This window comes from Mandrillus leucophaeus, unplaced genomic scaffold (assembly GCF_000951045.1).
Source record: "Mandrillus leucophaeus isolate KB7577 unplaced genomic scaffold, Mleu.le_1.0 Scaffold40, whole genome shotgun sequence".
Classification (NCBI taxonomy): Eukaryota; Metazoa; Chordata; class Mammalia; order Primates; family Cercopithecidae; genus Mandrillus; species Mandrillus leucophaeus.
In genome coordinates this window covers 2,437,688-2,453,035 of record NW_012104254.1, presented here as the reverse complement: position 1 = coordinate 2,453,035, position 15,348 = coordinate 2,437,688, and positions in this window count along the sequence as shown.

Here is a 15,348-nt window from a genome sequence, read left to right as displayed (position 1 = left end):
AATATTAAAATCTTGGCTGAGCACAGTGACTCATGCTTGTAATCTCAGCACTTTGGGAGGCCGACGCAGGCAGATCATATATCAGGAGTTCAAGACCAGCCTGGCTAACATGGTGAAACCCTGCCTCTATTGAAAATACAAAAATTAGCTGGGTGTGGTAGCAGGCACCTGTAATCCCAGCTACTCGAGAGGCTGAGTCAGGAGGATCACTTGAACCCAGGAGATGGTGGTTGCAATGAGCCGAGATCACGCCACTGCACTCCAGCCTGGGTGACAGAGCAAGACTCTTTAAAAAAAAAAAGAAATCTTATCTTCAAGTTGCCTATGGAGTCCATGAGAATCCCAGGAAGATGGCACATAAGTGCTACTTCCCAGCCATGCATGTGACCACTGGAAAAATGCTGCCCTGGACTGATATGGAGTCATTAATCAGGTGTCATGCAGTGGTCCAAAATGGCCCTTACACATCTAAAGTGGACTGAGGAAAATCACTCTCCATCCACCTCAGGCCATGACCGCCCTGATCATTCACTGAGGCCACCTGGGCCTTGTCACAGCCAATGGCAGCAAAGGCAGCTCATTGTGCTCTTTCACCATTCAACAGCTGCTCCAGGAGAAGGTGCGGCAAGGAGGAGTCAGGCCAGAGGAAGTGAGAAGGAAATGAGAAGAGGTGATGGCATGGGGGTGAGAGAGGAGCAAGGAGAGGGAAGGAGGAGGTCAGGCCTGCTTTCCCCTTTTGTTGCCCTGAGCATGGCCAATCTGAGTTTCTCCTCTGTGATTTCTTTATCGTCTGGGCTGTCAGGGGTGGAGTTTCCAGTTTTCTCTTGCACACATTATAAAGTACTGGGGACAGAGGAGTATTGAACTTGAAGCTCTGTAAACCTTGCAAATTTCAGTCCATAACTGATTTTCTAATAGTGCTGTTAATCTTTTTTCCTTTCAAAACCCTCAATCAACATTGATTACCAAAGGCTTCTGTGTCTCTCCAAAAATAGTTGAACTTGCTTTTTGGGGGAATGTTTGAATAAATATTTGCTCTTATATGATACTATACACTGACTAAGTCCTTAAAAAACTGGGTTTAAATGAAACTGAAGGGAAGAATCATAACCTTTTACCCTATGCCAGGCACCATGCTAAGTTTTTGTATGCCTTATTTCATTTATCCTCACTTCAACTCTGTGAGGTAGCATCTACTGGTATTATCTCCTGATGGGGAAATGGAGATTAGTGTGATTGAGTTGGTTGAGTAAGGTCACAGAGATGATGATGGAATGAGCTGGAAATATCCTATTTCTGTGTAACCCAGTGCTCCCAACCACTTCCCTAAATGAATACAGGTCAATATACATGTGTATGTGTATCAGTCCTCCTCACCCTGTCCCAATTTTTATTGAACATGTACTATGTGCCAAGGACTAGACTAGATACCTTCCAAAGGTTTCCACATTTCATTAAAATAGCCACTCACTAGCTGAGTTTGTATACAACTAGTGCCCCTTCCCTACTAAGAGATAATGTAACATGTTGGTTTAATACTTGGACTTTGGTTTCAGACAGCCTGGGTTCAAATCTTGACTTGTTTATGTGCTGTTTATTGCATATTCTGGCAAGTTATGTAATTTCTCTGTGCCTCAATTACCTCTCTGTGACAACACATAAGAGTAGTAATCACCTTATGAGGTTTAAAGGACTTAAAATTTCAAGAATGCCTAGAACAGTGAGAGACACCACCTAAGTTCTATATGAGTTTGATTAATAAGTGAATTGGCTTTTAAAACATGGCTGAGGCTGCAAACAGAATAGGGTGAATAGTGAACTCTTGCTAGAGAATAGCTCCTAAAAGAAAAATATTTAAAAGAAAATGAAAAAAAAACTATCAAATTACAAAATCCATCACAAGTTTAAAATGAGAATATTGCCCACATGTGTCTACGGAGCTGTGAAGTGTGAGTGTAATGAGCTAAATTGTCTAAGTTTATTCAAAAAACAGAAGTAATAGGTCTCTTAAAATGTTTAAATAACAATGGCTGGTGATACTGGATCTTGGTTTTGAGAAGAGAACACTGTTGTCCACTTCTGAATTATTTGCTTCCAAGATATTTTAGGATTGTCTAAAACAGGGTTAATTATTTCAGCTAATGAGTGGATTATTTATTATAATTATTTATGCACTGCCAGGAGAACATGAGGTGCTTTCCACACAGGCTCAAGCTGCCAAGGAACACAGTTGACCCTTGAGAAATTAAATAACTGGAGGCCAGTTTTATACTGATACACATATGCATTATTGATGCAGGCTTTTATGAGACAGTCTAGGAATGTCTTGTGCCCTTTGAGTTGATCGTGAAAATCAGGCAAGCCTATCTTGAAACTTTTGTGGGCATGTATTCAACCTTCTTCGTAATCTATATTTAATTTCCTTGACGGTCGTCTTTCCTCGGATTTTGCTTTTAATCCTTGCTATAAGAACAACTACTCATCAAAATGTCCATTTTCGTAAGAGGTGGGAGGAAGGCTTCCTAGAGGGGAGTGTCTGCTTTGAAGGAGGAAGCAGAGGGTTAGAGAAATCAAAATATCAATGATCTGTAAGGTCGGCTGCTGCAGAGCAAAGCTATAAAACCAAGAGAGTTTACTGCAAAAGGGTGCCCCCAGCTGGGGGCTCTTTGAACTGCACTGTCATCCGTTCTGAAGGTTTCGTTCAGCTGAGCCCAGAAACCTAATGCAGCTGCTGGAGAGGGGCCTCCTTCCCCCAGCACACAACTCATGGTCCCAGACATCTCTCCCAGATGTTTCTTTATAACCCGTCAAAATGTTTGCTAAATATCATCTGTTAATTTCCCAAACATCCTGGCTCTAGTTCTTTTATGTGTAACCTGATTCAAGATCTTAAAATAGCTGACAGCAAAATAAAATATAAAATAAAACATGAAGGTGCATTTGTCCTGAAACATCAACAAAGTCTGCTGTTCAGTAGGATTCCAGTCTCAAAGGATATTTCTTCATCACGACGGGCAGACTGGTAAGATGTTTGGTGATCATCCCTAGTCTTCAGCTTTTTGATCGTGAGATTTTTTTAAATGTCACCATCTGTGGGGAGAGCTATTGGTCTCAACCTCAGTTTGTTGTGGTGGCAGTTATTCTCCTCTCCACCCTCAGCAAGTACCTCACAGTAGGACTTTGGTGCAATTGTAAAGGAGGTAGCATTGCTGCTGTCAGCCTCTCTTCGTGGATGAGGTCTGGCAATTTCTCCTCTGAGGCTGGTACCAGGCTCCATTTGATGAAAGAATTCACATTCCTCCTAAGGACTGTTTGGATTGTAAGATGGGATTCCTGGATGGAAAAGTGCTTACTGCAAAAGGAGTTTCTAGTGATGAAATACTTTCATCTGGAGAAATGGAAATGGTGGAGCCCACCCATCAAATCACACACCAGGGTTCCTCTACCTCTCAGTGGATAGAGGATCAGTTGCCATGGCAACCAAACCTTCAGCGGTTGCCCTCCAGACAGTGTAGGCTGGTTCTGGGAGGAGGGCTGACGTCAGGAGGTGGGAGGAAGTGGGGAGGAAGTCCACCCTTGAGGCCAGGCTGCTCAGGTCCTTACCACACCCACGAGTCCTCTGCGTAGAGGGAAGTAGGTCCTGCTCCGGGAAGCTGGAAGCATGCAGCTGGGCTGGGAACCTTTTGTGCTAAGGGAGGTCTGTGAAGACAAGCAGTCGCTGATTATAGGGTATTTCATCAGAGCAGCTGCAATTGATCAGCTCCTCATTCAGTGCCTCTCAGAAGGTCCACCCTTACAGACTTCCCAAGCTGCGTGCATCGCACATTATCCGAAAGGCTGTACTACTGTCACAGTTGTTTTAAAGGGAAAGACAACCTTAAACAAAAATTTTCCCCCGAAAAGCTGTTAGGATAGGTAACTGGTTCTCTGTGTTCCCTAGACCAGCAGCATCATATCACCCGGGAAACTGATGGAAATGTGCCCCATCCCAGACATACTGAAGAAGAAACTTTAGCATAGGGCCCAGAAATCTGTGTTTGCACCAGCTCTCTGGGTTATTCTGACACATACTAATAGTACCAAGGAAATAGATAACAAGTACATAATTTAGTTAATACAGGAATATATAATGGAAATGAGTAGAGGTGGGTGAAATGGTGACCCAAACCCTCTCTAACTAAGATGAGGCCAAATGTAGGTTCTTCATGCACAGAAACTATTGGTTTCCTCTTCTTCTGGAATCTAGCCCGTCTTTAGTGTCCTGTGGAGTCAGGGCAGATAGGAGTACTGTCCCCATCTTTGACATCATTCTTGTGGAAGGCAACAATGTATTCAATGATGACCAGCTTTTTAGTGGAGTGTCCAATAGTCCGTTGCAGGGAAACACAGGGACTGCCAAATTGCTAGAGGGCTTTCTAAAGTCCTTCACGAGGTATTTCAAACCAGCCACACAAAGGAAAACTTTGACTTCAGTAACTGTGATAGGCTTCAGAAGATAGTTGTAGGATGAGTGATCACAATGAACTATTGTTAAGGAGGCTAACAATTTTTTCACAGGGCACTGTAGTGTTTAGAAGGTTGTTTTGATTCTTATCTTTTTAGCCATTTGAAAAGTGCTTGGCCCAGGTCACTCTTAAAAATGAGAACTTGAGTAATAGCTGCCCTTGATGGAGGGCTTACTATCTACTAAACATGTGCAACAACCCAACTTCTCACTCAGTTCTTACCACATCCCTATAAAGTAGGTGCTTTTAATTTCCCCTATTGAGCAGTGAAAGAAAATGAGCCAAATGAGAAGTGACTTGCCCAAATTCCCAAAGCAAATAAGGGGCCACTCCAGGATTAGAATCCTGAGTGGTCTGACTCCAGAGACCATGGAGTTAACCACAACTTCCTTGAAGCCCTAGACCCAGGGCCACCTCCTTCCCAGATCTCTGTAGAGACCACCTCTTCCTCTGTATACCACTCCTAATATTGTCACTGATAATTTGCAGAATTTTACATTGGCGATCTCATTTTATATTCACAACAGTCCTATAAAGTATACAGTGGTATCAAGGTTCCTATGTTACAGATGAGGAAACTGAGGTCCCAACTAGCTGAACAGCCTGTCTGAAATTACAGTTCGTACGAGGCTGAACCAAGGTTCAGACTTGGAAGCACATTCACTTTCAATACACTCCATTCTGCCACTTAGCTCATCATGGCTTGCATCCAAATTATTTATGTTTAAAGCTGTGGTTATCAGCTATTGATGGCAGACTTTCTGAGTTAGTAACCACTTTTTTCTTTTAAATATTCAGGAGATGAGGACTTAGAACTTTTAAAACTATTACTTATTTTTGTATTACAAAAGTGGTGCGTGTTTATAATAACATGTCAAACAATTTCAGAAGCCTGTTAACCTTTTTATATTCCCCATAGTACCCAATATGTTGCCCTGGCATAAAGGAGCTTTTTAGTAAATAAAATGGATGTAATTAAATATTGAATTGGTTTTTCATATAGGCACTGAGTTCCCAAGTGTTCATTGAACACCAAAAACTGTGCTGGGGTGTCGTGGGGATGCAGTTGTGTCCTCTGTCTTCCTGGAGAACAGGTAATTCAGGCGACATGAATGGGGCAAAGGGGGAAGGGCAGGCCCTGGAGGAGACTGCACTACACAACCAGATTCTGAGATTTCCATAAAGGCTTCCCACACCTGAGATACATGTCTGAATTCTGCTCGCTTACCCCATGTTATTAATTTAATCTGTAACTGAATCCTCCCATTCACTCATTATCCAACAAATATTTATTGAACACCTACTTCATGCTAGCTTCTGTGTTTGACCCTAGAGGATTTTGTTGTTATTGAATAACAGCCTTATTGACATACAATTAATATACCATACAATTCACCCATGTAAAGTGTACAATTCGATGGCTTTTAATATATTCACAGAATTGTGAGCCCATCACAACAATCAATTTTAAAATATGTTCATCACCCCAACGAGAAATTCCACAGCCATTCCCCATTTACCCTCAAGTCCCTCTGTGCTAGACATCTATTAATCTTTCTGCCTTCTTTCTCAATGGATTTGTCTATTCTGGACATTTCATATAAATGAACTCACATAAAATGTGATGTTTGGTGACTGGCTTCTTTTGGCATGTGTTTTCAGATTCATCAGTGTTGTAGCATGTATTAATACTGCATTTCTTTTCATTACTGGCTAATATTCCATTGTAAATATCATTTTAAATTTGTTCATCAGTTAATAGGTATTTGGGTTGTTTCTACTTTGTAGCAATTACGAATAATACTCCTATGAACATTCAGGTACAAGTTTTGGTGCAGAAATATGTTTTCATTTCTGTTTCTTACTTAGGAGTAGAATTGTTGAGTTAAACCCCCACAGGGTTATTGTAGGAAAGCTACCTGGGGGATATCAAGTCAACTAGCCAGAAATTCCTCTCTTAGGTAAGAAATAGAAATGTTTAACCTTTGGAGAAACTTTGGTTATTTTTCAAAACAGCTGCACCGTTTTACATTCCCACCAGCAGTGTATGAGGATTCCAATTTCATCACATCCTGACCAACATGTGTTATTATCTGTCTTTTCGATTATAGCCATCCTAGTGAGTGTGAAGTTGTATCTTCTTGTGGTTTTGATTTCCTGGGTAACCTGGAGAGTTTTGAGCACTGTGGTAACACAGTTTGGCTTAGTTTTAAAAGGATCTGTTTGGCTAAGAATGAACTGTAGGGGTAAGAAGTGGTGGGGTGGGGTGGGGTGTGGGGGTTGGCGGAACTAGTTAGGAGGCTGCTGCAGTCATCCAGGTGAGAGAGGCAGGAGAAGTGGTGAGGAGTGATGGAATCCTGGAATCTGAAGAGCTCTCCAGTAAGATGTGAGGGATTTCTATGTTCTTTATAAGATTGGAAAGAAAGATTCCATTGTTGTCCCTGGAAATCAAAGTAATGCATGAACCTCAGATTTTGTACTGAGCAAATGCAGTAAGAAGAGTGGTGAGCCTGAGAGCTCCTATATGATGGGATCTGTATCTGGATCAAATGCTTGATAGCATAGGGAGGGACTGTGGTGTTGAGCCTGGCCATGGGGTCTGCCAGAGAGCTTGCGCTTGAGACCTGGTTCCTGCACTAATGAGTATGGGTGACTTTGGGCACCCCATTTAAGACCTCTCTGCCCCAATTCTTATCTGAAAAAGGGAAATAATTCCTGATTCTTCCAGAGTTGCTGTGGGAGAAATATTATTTTTAATGGAAAAAATTGCAAATACTTTTGTACCAACCTAATGTTTGGGGGGATTCAAAGCATTACAGTGATTTTCTCAGAGCTTGAGAAAGATCAGGTTTGAGAAAGATCAGGTTTGAGAGGAAGTCAGTGGAAAAGAAGGGCTCTAAAATGTTTGGTTTAGAATCACCTTTGAGATCCAATTGCCATTCATATATTTCTACTCTCAAGTACTTCTTTGTTCTTTGATCTCCTGGAAAATGCGAACATTTTAGATGTGAAAATCTAAAATTACTTTTTTTTTTTTTGCCTTCCTGGGTCATATGACAGTCACATGACTTGATTTAAATAAATTGGTTGGAGGTGTGTGTCAATGGATTTAGGAACTGTAACCATCAATAGCTTCAGTCTAACCTTGTACAATGTCACTCAGACACTGTCAAATCTCTGTAAGATCTAGTTGATCAATCAAATTAAGAAGGACACATGAGAGGCAAGGCAAGTTGCCATTCTTTGTTGATAGAGTGCGCCCTTTACTGAGTGCCCTTTGCTGTCTGAAGAAGCCAAAGACACACATGCTTCCTGGGCAGAGCAGAGGAACAAGATCTTACCTATCATATTCACATTTCAATGGAGCATACCTCTGGATACAATATCCATTGAGCTTGTAATAGCAATTTTTAAAATGTCTAAAACGTAGATTATTCACTTTTTCAGCTGAATGCTTTATTGCTTTACCTTTGGTTTCTGTTTCTAATTTGAAAAATAAAATGCATAAATCAATAAGGTTATATACTTGATTTATTAGACAACATAAAAATATGTGAACATATATATCATTTTACTGTTACAAAACTAATAGTAATAGTACATATAAGTAGTGCATATACCTATTCAGTTCACAGAGGAGTGAAAAGTATAAACCTTCTGCATTCTTGATATGATTACAGAGTCTTGAAGTGTGAGTTCAACAATTATCTTAGTCTTATGAGGTAAGAAAGTTTAAGCCCCGCTAACTCCAGATTATCCCTATTTCTTGATTATTTTGAGTTGGGGATAGAATGGAGAAGAAAAAGACTGATTTGTCCTTTCCTTCAGGAACCTCTCCTTGGGCACTCAGTATTCTTGTAGGTCCAGAGATGGCTTGGCTGGTGTAGAGGTAGCTATTCACTAAACCCATTCCTCTTTGTTTTTGGACATGTAAAGAATGTACATTTCCTAGGCTACTTTTCAATTATATATGTTCATGGGACTAAGTTTTGGCCAACTACATGTGAATGGAGCAATGCTTTTCCATGACCCATTTTTATAACCATTATTCAATTTTTAAAAAGCAACCTCAAAATAGGAAACTCCTATAATGTGTTAAAGGGATCTTAATAACTGGTAACTGTTATTTTGGTCATTCCGTATGTTTTGGTATCCAAAGGTCCTGCCAAGAACTTGCCTTAGAGTAGCATGTTATTTACTCACTTAAGAGCAATTCTGACCAGTGAAGTTTACTAAGATGCAGATTCCAAAGACAAGAAGATAGGAAATTATTTCACTCCATTGGAATATATTCTCTGTTGCCAGAAGAACCTTGATTCCAGAATTATTCTTTGGTTGAGTTTGGATGTAGCAGCTGAAAACCCTGAGAGTCTCCAAGGAGTTCCAAGCTTTCACCATGACTGCTGGGCGGGAGTGATGCTCCTTCAGTGTTGGTGAAGCCTTAAGTCTTTTCCTCATCTCCTTCCTGATGTTTGGGGCCTTCTGCATGGGCAGGAACTTGGGCCAGGGTCTCAGAAGAGCCTCTCCTCTCTCACAATCTCACGCAAGCTGATTAATGAAAACAAACTTTTTTTTTTTTTTTTTTTTTTTTTTTTTAGTTTACTTATTTGACTTCCTTTATAAACGTTTCCGACCAGGTTTTATGCCTGGTAATGAAATTATGCTTATTTTTAAACTTCTAAAAATGTTTCCGTCATCCTTGAGTTGGCTGGAATTTCAATTTATTCAGGCATGGATTATTCAAAAAGAAGCTTGCTGTATTTAGCAAATGGTAAGAACAAGGACATTAAACTATTAGCACTTTTAAGTACCATTGAGCAATACTTTTATTCCCTAAATGTAAAACTTTGCATGAGAACGTGTCTAATAATTAGCTGGTAGACCAGATCACTTGGGAGTCTCTTCTGGTCTCTTAAGTAAATAGTATTTCTTGTGTTGTAATTACTTATTTTCCCAAGAGGCCAGAAAGGCTGTAATCTTAACAACAGTTTTATCTGTTTCCTCTCTCTATAACGATTTACTGCGTATACCTAAGAGACTGGGAAACCTCTTTGGGTTTCCCTAATCCAGACTTCCAAAAGGTATTTCTCTTTTAAAGAACCCAGGTGTTAAGCCAAATCCTCTGTTTATAGAATGTTAAGGTTATGACACAAGTCAATAAAAGCCTGGAAGTGCTGTTACTGCTGACATTGCACCCCTAACACACACCATTGTGCCTTTTATTTCTCTTTCACAATAGTGTGGAGTTAAGGGGGGAGTGTAAAACTTAACTTTGAATTTCCTGGCTTTTGTTGGTTTGTTGAGCAATCCTAATGCTATTGAATTTTTTTTCCCCTTGCTGGGTGGTTGTTTTTCTGGTGTGCAGTTGTGCATTGTATTTTTCTAAGAATTACAATGGTTTAGACACGTCATATTGGTGTGAATGTAAACCAGAGGTTAACCTTTGTCATAATAAGGAGAATAGAGGAATATATGTAAAATGTGTGAATTCATTTGAACCTGACAGTGATTTTCAGTAGGAGAGAGAGTTTTATATACATAGTTCATTGGGCAGCTCTCTCTTCTTTTATCCCATGGGTTGGATCTGCTCATGGAGTTGCTATTATTACATCAAGGCAAGAGCCCAGATGAAAGAGAAGACATTCTGCCAATCAGCATGGTACTTCCAAACTTAGAGATCTCACATTTATTCTTTAGGGACAGTACACACTGTTTCTAGTGGATTTACTGCAGAAAATTGGCTCTGAGCTTGTTCCTATGGCAAAATTAAGAGGTCTCTTTGGTTGCCTTTTTCTCTTATTTCTTTTAGTAATTAACAAGAGTTTATACTGTTTATTTTTCTCAGTGCGAAAGCTATACATGTTCATAGTAGGAAAATTGTTAAAAGTAAGCAGAAAGAGAAAGAAAAAAAGAGTTACTTATCAACTACTGCTAATATTTCAACATATATCTTTGGAGGTATTTTTATCATGTAAACTAATTTTTTTAAAAAAGAAATCATAACATACATACTGCTTTGTACCTACTGTTTATTAAACCATAGTGTCAAACAGAATTGCACAGCAATAATGTTTATCTCATTTTGAGTGTTAATTATAAAGGCAATACATATGTATAGTTTTACAAAAAGAAAACATCAGAGGTGATTTATGCTAAAAGTTTCTAACTGTACTTTTCATATATATATACACACTTTTTAATTTATATAATATTTTTTGGTTAGACGAATTATAATTTATGTGAGTACTCACCTCTCTTTTCTCTTTCCACTGGGCTGCAAGCTGTGTGGCAGCATGTCGGTTTTTATTGCCATTGCATCCCCAACACCTGCATAGTGACCGGTACATAACAAGCTCTCAGTAAATAACTAATAAATTAATAAATAAACTTTTAGATTATTTTCATTTTTTCTCCATTATAAACACTCTTTAACATATAACTTTGGGCATGTGTATTTTGCAGATTGTGTATAGTTCTAGAAATAGGATTTTGAGCCATGAGCATGTGTGTTGGAAGCCATACTGCTTGAATTTGTATCCTGGTTCTACTACTTACAAACTATAGCGTGCTGAGGCTGGTGCATGAAAGCCAATTACGCACATCTCTTCCCAACTCTGAATTCAGTGACCTCATGTTGGTAGCCTGAAGTCAACTGTGGTGGAAGTATTTATACCACAGAAATTGGCAGGGCTTTTCTTTTCCACTTTTCTTTCTTTCCTTTCTTTATTTTTATTTTTATTTTTATTTTTTATTTTTTTCCCAAGAGAGCTAGTTTACTACTTACCATTACTAAGACCCTAGGAAAGTTACATCACCTCGCCAGAGCTTAGTTTTCATATGTATAAAATGGGGACAATGAAAATCTGACTTCATAGTCAGAGCGGCTGCACTGCACAGCTATGGGAGGCATCATTCAATGGAAGTCTATGTGAAATGTGTCTTCTGGAATTGTGGAGTGTGCAGTGCTGCACAGAGGGTGGCTGTGAGGATGAAATGTTTAATATATGTAACTATATAAGCACTTAGCCTGAGCATACACTAAGCACTCAATCAATGCAAGCAATCATTATGTTACTTTATTATAAATGTATATATTATCTTAGGGGTTTCCAAATATTCTCCAAAAATACCAATTTATATTCTCACTACTAGTTTCCTTACTCCCTTGATGTAAGCGACTATTATTGGTCTTTTTCTTAGTCTAATTGCTGCAAAATATCTAATTATGGCATTCATTTGGTTTTCATTGATTATTAGGAAATGCAGGCATCTTTTCATTTGATTATTGGCCACTGGATTTCTATGGATTATCTGCTTATGCTCCTTGCATATTTTCCTATTAGCAGCCTCTTTTCTTCTCCTGTTTCTCCTTCTTAAATCAATCTGTAGGAGTTCTTTGTGTATCTTTTTAAATATATGTGTTGCAAGCATTTTCCTCACTTTCTCTTGACTTTGTTTATCCTGTTTTGTTTTTGTGTTTGTTTGCTAAACCAAAAATATTTTAAGTTAGTATGTAGTAAAAATCATTTCTGTTTTCTGGGTTTTGTATTGTGCTTAGAAAGTTACTTTAAAATTATACATATAATCTCAAAAATAATAATTATGGCAGAGTATTTTGTGTTTGGACAGACATCTGGGTTATTTTCGTATCTATCCATCCTTTACCTATTTTTTAATTTGCTATTATAATTATGATAGTTAAATATGTATAAGTATATATGATAATTGTAAATGCACATAATTGTAAGTAGCTATTTTGTTATTATAAACAGTTCAGGTTCAATATCCTTGTGAATACATTTTTGCACACATCTTCAATTATTCAACTAGGATAGTGCCAAATTGTCCCCCAGAAAGATCTTTTTCGTTGTATTTTTACCCTCACTATCAGCATATGTATTGAGAAAATAAGAAATCTGTGAAGCAAAATATTGTTCACATTGAGAGTTTGGGCTGCAGTTTGTAGTATTTTTCTCTTTTAGGTAAGAAGATGTCTCAGTGTCTTTCCAATTCTGATTTTGTCACATCTTCACCACATAAATTATCCAAACACAAAGACTGAAATGCGTTGCTAAGCTCCTTATCAGATTTGGGAAAACAGCAACAACTGGAAAGACAGTTTGAGCTGCTGCATAATGCTCATTATGGAATCTTGAAAACAGACATTGCACAAATGCAAAGAGAGCCTAAGCAAATAAGGATTAAGGTGATGTGCCTGTGTGAGAGCCAAGTCCACAAAACCCAGGATGTGAGTTAGAGACAATAAGGATGTGAATCCTGAGCTGTTCAGGAACTGCAGGTTCCTGGATGGATGGTGGGGAGTGCAAATGTGGTCTGAAGGCATCTAATATATTTCTGGTGTGTGCTGCCACACTGCAAATTCACCAAAGGGTGTAGGAATGATTTCACACAACAGTTCACTTGGTGATTTACATGGGTGCAGGCAGTGGGGTCATATGACACTGGATAGCCAATAGACAGCAGACCTGCTTTGCCACTGACAATCAACCGACACTGAGAGATGTCAGCAGCCAATATGACTGAGAACCGGGAAGGCATAATAACATTTACATTGATGTTTTCAGCTGCAATTGCTACATGCTTTTTCTCTGCTATTGCGAAGATACAATATGTTGATTGTACAATAAATTCCCAAGCCTTCATTCTTTAAAGCTTTCTAAACTAAATTTGATCATTTCACAGCAGTGCTGTGGCTTGCTGTTACTCTAAAATGGAATCAATATCTATGTTATATATATGGTTTTTCAGGGATCATTGTTTCTATTTCTTGAATACCACTGCCATTTAATCAAACGGCAAAATTCAAAAGGCAAGATGATATTATGCTGAATGTTAAGCAATATTCTGTATGCATTAGACATTGATGAATATTTCAAGGAGCACCTCATGACTAATCTTTTGTCACTTTAAGATAAAAGATTTAGTTGTTACACACCCAAACTCCTATACTCAAACCTGAAAAAGTGATAATTTGGTAAGATTGAATTCTGCTGTGTAGACTGCATACCACCATGTTCTTCAGAGAGAAAGAGGGTAAAGATTAAAAGAGAAAACAGGAGTTCTATTCTAATTGTTATTTGTATTTCATACTTATAAAGATGCAACTCTTTCCCAGACTGCAGTGTATTTTTTTAGATAAAGCTGACAAAAACAACCATCACAACTAAAAAATGACAACTGCAGATGTTTAAGGCTGATTGGTGATGGGGTCAGGGAGGTAATTAAGACAACTAGCTATCCGTGATGCTCATTGAGGACTGGCTTGCTAAAATTTCTCTACTGGGAGGGCTGGAATCTATTTGCCTTTTCTTACTGCTCATTCGGACAGCTTGGGGAGACAGTGCAGCATTAACAGAAATGCCAGTCAAGTCCAAAAAGGATACTGGCTTTGAGCTTGGCTGGGGAGATTACTGTCCACCTTAAGAAGATTGTTCCATTTTTTTTGGACTCCATGTCTTCATCTGTAAATGAAGTTTCAAATTCTGAGAAGAAAATTCCACGAATCGCTCCAGCGATACAGGGTAGGTGATCTTCTCTTTCAAGCTGGAGGAAATTTGAGAGAGCAGAGTGCCACTGCGTAGGTCAGCTCTGGGTTCTTTCTAGTCCAGAGTAGGGAAGAAACAGGAAAGAGGGCTGGTGTTCAAGGACCTTCAGCCACGAGAAGGGCCATGTACCATGTAGCCCCTGGGGAGGCAAGAAAAGGCTCACCATTTTCTGAAAATTACTAGACTGCAGGATCCACATGAATGTGACTATTGCACACTCTGTGGACCTTATCCACAGAGCCTCACATGGTGCCTGACATGCAGTAGGCTCCAGATGCAGATTTATTGTAAAGCGAATAGTCTTTTACAAGCTAAGCTGCAGGGTCCCTTCTATTTGCGTTCTAAGAAATAGTCACTTTAATGCCTAATTTTGTATTTGCAGTTTTATAAGTTTTATAAGAGGGTCTCCCAAATAGTATAAACTTCAAGCCCCACAAAACCTATGTTTGCCTCCCATAGGCATGCAATAAATATTCGTGGATCTAATGAGTAACAAGAAAAAGAAGGAACAAAACCCTAACCCCTTCCCCACCCAAACCAGTGGCAACCGGGAGGATCAAATTCAACCTTGATCAGTCAGAGGCAGCATTCCTAAGTTATTCCCAAGCAGCAATAGACAATGATTTACCTCAATTAATTCAGCCAGTTAAAAGCTTAGTTCTTACTTGCCAACCAAAGGCTTGAAGGCAAATGTGTTTAAGCCTCTCTAAAGATCTTCTGAGTGATTACAAGAGGATTGTAAACATCTCTGGAGGCAGGAGATGTAAGTATAGAAGGAGCGTTTGTGCTTGGCATTGTGCTAGGTACTTTCACATACAGTGTTTCGATTTATCGTTCCCATTTTGTGGATGAGAAACTGAAGCACAGAGAGGTGAAATAATTTCCCTTAAAGTTATGCAACTATTAATGGGTAAACTTTGGATATGAGTCCTAAATACTATGTTTGTTTTCCACTCTTCCATGCTATTCTACAGTGACAAAATGGAGGGCCGTTTCTTGTGGGTTGTAAAAATCTAAATAAAAAATAAGAAAAGTACAAAGGAGAACAGTAGGAAACTAAAGTGAATAGGAATTAGTGGACATTGACAGCAATATATTACCTGATTACTTCATGACCTGTGGCATCTTTTATCCTGCTGCTTATTGGAACAAAACCCATATAATTCAAAGTAGACTGAGAAGAATCTCTGCATTTGGGCAATAGGAACTTGAAGAATCCATGAGCTTAGAAAGCAATTTGAAGCAGAGGCTGTAGATAATTCAAAGATCAAATCCGA